The sequence below is a fragment of the Agrilus planipennis genome, unplaced genomic scaffold, assembly GCF_000699045.2.
Source record: "Agrilus planipennis isolate EAB-ADULT unplaced genomic scaffold, Apla_2.0 scaffold108, whole genome shotgun sequence".
Lineage (NCBI taxonomy): Eukaryota > Metazoa > Arthropoda > Insecta > Coleoptera > Buprestidae > Agrilus > Agrilus planipennis.
Genome location: NW_020439204.1, coordinates 88,692 through 97,494, shown reverse-complemented (window position 1 = coordinate 97,494; position 8,803 = coordinate 88,692). Strand labels below are relative to the sequence as shown.

Genomic DNA, 8,803 nt, shown 5'->3' with positions numbered 1-8,803 from the left:
AATATATGATGAAAGAATACTTTCTGGTATCCTCACGTTAAACGCCAAATTAATAGCGAGTAACCAGTTCAAAAAAGTTGTAAAAGACGATAGTTTTGTAAAATATTTAATTATTAACACTTAACACTTAATTTATACATATAACAATTATAATTAACTAGGTAGCTCTGAGAATCTCAATTGTAATGTGTAAAAGTTATGTTTAGGAATGATGATAATGAATGCCTATGAATATCTGTTTTTCGACCCTTAAATATACTTATACTAGTTTCCTAACTGGGCGTAGCGAGCATTGTTTGGGGATGCAAAAACGGTTCCGCTAGCAACAAGGTTATTACCCTTATCCAGGTACTTCTATAAATATTTCGGAAAAATAAAATTTGGAAAGTACACCAATAACCATGAAACGTGACTAACAAAGGATACAAAGACGGTACTTCACAAATAAATAATATAGAATCGAATAGCTGTTTAAACATCATAAACAAAAATGCCTTTCTTACGCCGGTAATAGAATTCAAATTTGTACAAAAATTTCTATGAATAATAAACTAATACAATGTTTATTGCATGAGATGCAACACGCTCTTTCTATAGCACCGTTCGATTTGGGGTGGTATATAGATGACTTTGTCCATTTAATAGTAAGAGTGTTACTGAATTTTTCAATTGTTTGATTAACGAATTCAGTGCCAGAATCAGAAAGGATCCTTTTAGGAAAAGAGAAACCAGAAGCTTATTTGTAAAGTGCTGATTGTACGAATTCACCCGTAATAGAATTTTCGGATGGATAAATTTGAATAAATTTAAATAACTGATCCTGGAGAACAACACAGTTTCTTTTATTTTTAATTTAATTGTGCAAACTTCAATGTCAATTCTGTCTAATATCTGTTCGGGGGTTTGGGTGATTTGCATAGGCAATGTTCTATTTTGTCTATCGATTTTGTTTTTCTTACAAAATTCGCAAGCATTTATAAAATCGATGATATAATTTTTTAAATTGGGCCATTGATATTTGTCGTTAATCTTAAAAAACGTTTCGTTAATTCCTTTATGTCCAGAAGTGGGGCTAGAATGATATTGCTCAATCAACCTGTATTTAATTTGATCATTTACAATATCAGGAAAAGAATTGGTAATGAAAATTTTATTTTGAACGTTATTACAATGTATAGCTCTATTAATAATATTATAATTTTCTGGGTCATTTTCTACAAATAAAATAGTTTCTTGAGTAAAAAGAGAAAAAAGACTAGATAAATTTTCTCGAAATTCGTCCACAGTCCTATTTTTAAAAAAANTTCCACTTAATCTCCCTTTTAACATCATAATAACTGTTTTTTTTTTATCATTTAACATTACTCCAGCACTCTAACCCCACTCTCCTACCCTTTCTAATCCATTCATCATTTTTCCTTCATTATTACAATGTATAGCTCTATTAATAATATTATAATTTTCTGGGTCATTTTCTACAAATAAAATAGTTTCTTGAGTAAAAAGAGAAAAAAGACTAGATAGTTTTTTTCGAAATTCGTCCACAGTCCTATTTTTAAAAAAACATACGTGTAGTTAGTATTTAAAGAACATATTATTTCGAATTCATTATCAATGGTTTCTTTGTTAGTGTCCAAAAGAATTGGTATAGGTAAATGGTCGGTCACTATGGTAAACTTATTGCCATATAAATATGGTCGGAAGTGCTTAACACCCCACACAATGGCGAGAACTTCCCTCTCGATGGTACTGTACCTAGTTTCTGCTGGGTTTAAGGTTCTGGAGGCGTATGCCACAGGAAGGTCTTTACCTACAGTTAAAGTAGTTAAAATGAAAGGTTCGTCGAATTTGGGGTACTGAAGTATAGGAGGGTTAATTAAACACTTTTAGTTTATGAAAAGAATTTTGACATTCATTACTCCATTCGAATTTTTCGTTCTGTTTAAGTAGTTTAGTTAGTGGTTTAGCTAACTTTGCAAAATTGGGGATAAATTTTCGATAATAACCTGAAATTTAATTTGTTTAGGGGTTTAAGGTACTGGAAAATTTTGAATACATTGAATTTTATCAGGGTTTGGTTTGATTCCGTCTGCAGATATAATATAACCTAAAAAATTAGTCTCTTTTTTTAAAAACTCTGATTTATCCAGTTGGATCCTAAGTTTATGTTCACGCAACCTATCGAATACTAATTTAAGTTTATCATTGTGTTCTTTAAGCGAGTTGCCGTAGACAATGATGTCATCAAAATTGACCATGCATTGTGTGTGTGTTAGGCCATTCAAGACCATATTCATCGCCCTTTGAAACGAACTGGGGGCGTTTTTCAATCCGAAGGGCATCCTAACAAATTCGAAAAGAGAACCGTTTGCCGAAAAAGCGGTTTTTGGAATCGATTTTTCATCAACCGATAGTTGGTGAAAACCAGATGTAAGGTCTAGAGCCGTGAAATATATCGCGTGTCCGAGGGAATCCAATATTTCCTCAATATTTGGTAGAGGATATTTGTCAGAAATTGTTTTTTCATTTAACTTCCTGTAGTCTATGACCATTCGCCATTTGATTTTCCCGGAAGCATCCTTCTTTTTTGGCACTATCCATAATGGACTTGACCAGGGAGAAAAGGAGGGTCTAATAACTTTTTTAGTTAATAAGTCTTTAATTTGTTTATCTACTTCTTGTTTATGTATTTGAGGGTATCGGTAATTTTTTGCTGTAATGGGAATTTCATCGGTAGTTATAATTTTATGTTTTAAAATATTTGAACAAGAGAAAATGTCACCCTCGAGATAAAAAATATCATTGTATTTCTTAATTAGACTTATTATTGATTCCTTTTCTTCTGTAGACATGTGATCACAACGTATTTGTTCTAATAGTTTGCAGATTCGGTCGGAATTATCTTGTTTATTAATTGTGTTGACATGACTAATAGTATTTACTTCATACGAAACAAAGGACTCTAGATCGAGTGTTTCTACTTCGAGTATTTGTTTGCTATCATTGATTCGTCAACAAATGATAATACCTTTTTATTTGATTCTTGGAGATCCGTTAAAATTTTGTTAATTCGTGAATCATCATNAAATGTACTCTTTATCTGGATTTAAATTTACTTTAAATTTAACAATTTGTTCACATCTTGGTTCTAAATAAACATATACAAAATTTTAGTATTATCATTAGCTTTAAATTTAACTTTCATATCATTAGGAAATTTTAATATCCTGTTTCCATAGTCTATTGAAACATTATTATTTTGAAAAAATTCCGTACCAATTATACCGTCAACATTTAGGTTTGTTGATTCTAATACATGGAATGTTATCGGAAATGAATCAATGCTTGTTTTTATGCTTCCTAATGTCGAAAAAGGTTGTCCATTTAAACCATTAATACTTATTTAAACTATCATCTTTATTAATTTGTGGTAATGAGTCCCAAAATTTTAAAACATTTATGCTAGCGCCTGTATCTATGAGTAATTTTAATTTTCTTTTGAACAATTTACATTTAACTATGGGTAAATTATTGTCACTAGCCTGATTAATTTTAAAAATACTGGAAGGGCTTGATTTTAATCGGATTCGGTGGCCTCGTCGTTCGAATCCCGAAATGAGTTTAAAGAATTTTCGTTTTGATTGTTCTGTAAGTCAGCTTCCGAATCGGAACCTGAATTTGTATTTTCAATTACTTTAATATGTTTAGGTTTTTGCAATTTATAACAATTTTCTTTCAAGTGACCCGTTTTGTTACAGTAATGGCAAATAATAGATTTTTAGTCACTGCTAGGTTCCTGATAAGAACCTTTTGAAGAAGATTGTTTTTATTCAAAACGAACTTTATTATTAAATTTAAATTTAGAAGTTGAGTCTTTATACTTATCATTGGTATTTCTGCTGGATTTAAAACGCTGTGAATCTAATTCACGCACTTTAACAATTTTTTCTTCTTCTTTGGCATCATTAAATATACTTTCTAGTGTTTTATATTCTTTATTCACTAAAGTGTTACCTATTTCTGCAGGGAGTTTGCGTAAAAAGGCACTAACAGCAATTCTTTCGAATGCCGAATTTAATGCTACCATATAAAGGTCCCAAATTAAATGTTTAAAAGACTTTCAGTATCATAAGAACTATCCAATAATTCTACCAGTGCTTCATGAGTTTCAGTAGCTCTATTTGAAATTAATTTTCTAGCTTTCCCGGTAATTTTAGAGAACGCTATCCTTTCAAGAATTTCTTTTTGATTTTCACTACAACGCTCAAATGTAAAATCGAAAGATGTTTTAAAGCGCGATAATGGGACACCATTATCACCACCATCGAATTCAGGAATTTGGTCTATCAAAATCCTAAACATTGAGTCAGAAACTGAATTTTCATTTTGTTCTGTTACCATTTTTTTTATTATCTACCTAATCTAAAGCCTACTAATTTTATAGAGGAGATGGAGACAGGGAATAATAAAATTTGACTTATTTAGCAATTATGAAAAAAAACTACTTACCCCGCGATCATCCAGGTTATCAGTGACATGAGAAAGAAAAAATGAGGGCAATTTCTCGGAGTCCTCTTGTGTCCAATGAAATGATTGGAAAGGATTGATTTGCCTCTGAAGATCTTGAACAAATCCTACTCACTGCGCCAATTTTTACGTCTCGAAATGTAGGATTTAATTTTGTTTCGGACGTACCTCGATTTTTTTGGTTTTTCGTATGAATCGACACACGACTTTAAACTAATATTAAATAATGTAAAAACTTGGTTGCACTACCCGTTCAGTCTAATTCACTGTTTATACAAATTTAATTATTTAGCAAAGCAATTTCTATAGAACGACCAGTAAATAAAAGTATTCACTTTAAATCGTAATAGAAGAATGTTTATTAGGCTAATAATAAACGTTATAGCTCTTACATCTGATCTTACTGACTAAAAGAAGAACCAGGGGATATATATGTATATACACGAGGGTGCTATGAATGTTTGCTTGTTCAAACGATAATGATTTCTAGTAGTCTTTACAGTACCTATATGATTTCGTGTAAATTGGTAGTCGGTAGTTCTTATTCTATGTTTAATCTGATTGGTAAATGTTAAAAGCATGTTCTCTCGGTAAAATATATCCGCAAATTCCTTCCATAAATTTTTTATATGATACTCTTCTTCGGAATTTAAATGATCAGTACGAATTTTGGAAAGATTGGTTTAGAAGAGTCGTCAAAATTATTAAAACCAAACTCTTATATTTGTTTCCAATTAATTTTTTTCGGCAGTTATTGGTTCTGGAAAATCTCGTTACTGAATTTAACGTTAATTTTATTTAAAATGGTTGTCAGAGCTTTACTATTTTTTGCTATTGTTAAACATTCAGGTATTTCACAATTATAGATTTTTTGATGCGGTATTATAATTTCGCCGTTTGGTACATTAGTTTTTATTTTAATTACCTGTTGAGTGGATTGCTATTTGTATTATAAAAGCGAAGTTTAACTTCTGAATAAGGAGTTAACAAAATTAATTCTTTTGTTAAAATCTAAATTTGCCTGTAATAATTTTAGATTATCTAACCCTATTAGTCCATTAAAAATGTTATGAAATTTAAACAAATAAAATTTCAATTTAGCACTTCTAGGTAAATTTAAAACCTAGAAATTTTTGAAACAGATATCATTGCACTGTATTTAAGTGCTGATTTTTGAAAAACGGTGGAAACGAAAAATGGGTTCTGTAACAATTCAAATATAATTTGTATGTTAGGTTTGGGTCTATGAACGATTTAGTGGATCCTGAATCAACTGGAAATTTGATATTGTTTTCTGGAAATATTATGTACGGTAATTCGCTAGAATTAGTATTGTTGAAAGATATAATATAAGGGTATTACGTCTGTTCGTTGTACAGGGGGTCCGTGTGAAAATTTGAGTCATCTTCATAATATTGTTCACTACTGTCATATGAAAATTTTTGACTGTTATCATTTTCTTGATTTTCCGATTCAATTTCTGCATCGTTATTCATACTGTCTACTTCAGTATGAAAAAGCTCTTCAAAGACAAAATTCTTCTGTTAAGGTTTTTATTGGAATGTAAATGACTTAAATTGATTCGTTTTATTTATAGATATTCCGCTCATAGGAGTAGGCGCTGGTAAGGATTTATTTTGGCTAGATCGAAATAGAAAAATTTTGGTTTTGCCTAAGGATATTGAAATTAGGAGAGGGCTGTTTAAATATTTGAGGATTTCTAAAATGATTTTTAAAGTTATTTGTATTTAATTGAAATGGTCTAAGCAGGGAATTACTTCGTGGTTGTAATGAGCGATTGAAAAAATTATTTGAGGTTACATAGGGCGATTTAGAAAATTGGACGATTCGAGAAAACAGAATTAGTCATAGGAAATTGATTAATTAGTCATAGGAAATTGATTAACATAATTTTGTGTTTGGAAAAATGGTTTAGAGGGCGGTGTATTTTATTTCACATATGGTTTAGTCATCATATTTTGGAAATAACCTATATTTTCTTCCTCTGATATAAATTGAATCGCTGTGTTTTAATTACCAGGACGCATACTTCTTATAGTAGTTTCTAATGGTTCTCTTAATCCTGCTAAAAACATTTTTAATGCTAACTTATTATATAAATCGCGTTTGAGGATTTTTGCATTTATCGTAAAATTGATGTGGTTTTTCGTTGAGTAATTGCTTGAGTAAAATTGAATCTCTGTTTAAACAAATTTCATCGCGTTGATCCGCAAAATGCCTACATGAAGTTGCTTTTAGTTGGTCCCACGTATCAACACAGTGAATATTTACTATTACTGCAGCATTTCCTGTTAACTTACCTATCAAAGAATGAATTACAAATATATTTTGGAAACTCTTAGGGTTAGTGGTATTATAAAACTGTTTCATAAGTTATTAAATATCTATTTGAATAATTTGGGTTGCTATTGAATGTCGAAACTTAACTTAAATATTCGGTTTTAAAAAGGGACACTTTGGTTTGTACAATAGAATTAATCTTTGATTATCTGATTCACGTTATTTTGGGAGTTTTCACTTAAATTAAGGGACTCGTTTGAGGAGTTAACGTCAGAGTCAACTGAAGGTTCTAAAGATAAATTTTCAAAAAGATTTTCCAATGACATCGAATTGTACTTACATTAGTAGTACGACTTTGTCCATTCCGCTTATGTAACTATAAGGGCTCAGCAAATTGGTCTAGCTATGTAGTCCGAATGATTTTCAGTTTTGGTCTTCGCAGAAAAAGACGATATTCTTCCTTTTGTCATATAGAAGGATTGTTTCTGATCTACGATTGACTGGGTTTCTTGATTTTTAAGTAACCACTCCGAAACCGATCTCCGACACTTGGATTACCGATGTTCCGTTGCCGATTAATCGTAAAAACGAAAATTGTTCTAATATTTTTGACCCAACACAATTTAGGCAATCCTATTGACTGCGCCAATTAACTTTTCGATGGACAAACTCGACTTTTTAAATATTTATTAGTATTAATTACAAGAATTTAACGTATCTACTCTAAAAGAAGTTACAAACGTGATTAATACATATTGAGTGAAGAAAAGGTTTTTTATGTCTTCTCAGTGGCTTGCACAGCAAGATGCGTGGTGCATTTGATAATGCATGTAATACTTATGTAATAATAGGTGTACAGTAGGTGTACTGTGAGATAATTAGTTTTCATAATTTTCTATGTGACATTCTGGAATTGACAGGACGTTATTGCATATCGCATTTTTTTCTATATGTTTACAATCGTCGGCTTTTTTGATGTGAGACCCGTTTCGGTTGAGCGATTTGAAGGAAATATTTACTTTCAAAGTGAAATGTTTGTTTTATAATTTATTTTTATATATTAAATTTTATTTTAGGAATTCCAGCGGGTCACTTTAAATTATCAAGTGTCACTTGATGATCCATACGACATGCATTGCATCGTGATATTTATAAAATAGCACGTAGGATTTTAAATGGGTTTCTCGGTATCATGTTATGCCATATATAAATTTGGTGTCATATCGTCTGCTATTTTGAAGAGACTGACCTGTGACTAATCCTAAATTTTTATTTTAATGCGTTATCGAATAAAAATAGTAAAATTTATGAAATTTATTTTCTGTACAAGTACAATGTTTTTTCTTTTTGGGTGCAAAGTCAACCTTATTTTTTGACGTTCAATCTTAGTCTCTCTAGTGCAGTAAGTACAATCATTTGGTTCGAAAAATAGTGGTTACCTGGAAAGTTTTCCGGGAGTTTTGAAAATTGGTAATTTTATAGATTTTGATGCGCTCTTTCCGAATTTCGACTTTGCCACCTCGTATTTTTGCCGCTCGCGCCGCCATATTGGAAAAATGGCGCCAAAAAGCAGTTTTTTGACAATATCTCCTTTCCGACTCATTTTACGATAAAAACAGTTATATACAAAATAAACTAGAGGCAATTACCTACAATTCTTCATCATCACTATCTGGTGATGGAACTTGCGAGTTACCACAGGTACCGCTACAATTCGTGCATATAATAAAACTCTTTAACCCAGCCTTTCTGCATCCACAAGCTTTCTGACATCCTTTTTTGCATTTGCAAGAAATGAGTTTTAGCAAGGTTTCCTGAGCTGGAGGTTCGAGTGTGGTGACAGGAATTAGCCCATTCTTGTTTTTTTTCTACCCCCATTGCTCTGCATTTTGTTCATTCCCATACCACCGCTTATAATTTCTATATTATATATATAGATGTTATATGTCTAGTATATATATAAATATATACTAGT

General features: G+C 31.1%; 1 protein-coding gene across 4 annotated transcripts in view; it reads left to right on the top strand.

Annotated features, from left to right (window-relative positions):
- LOC108736572 (glycogen phosphorylase-like) overlaps nt 1–8,803 on the top strand; it is a 25,811-nt gene that overhangs the window by 7,745 nt on the left and 9,263 nt on the right. The gene's annotated exons all lie outside the window — the stretch shown is intronic.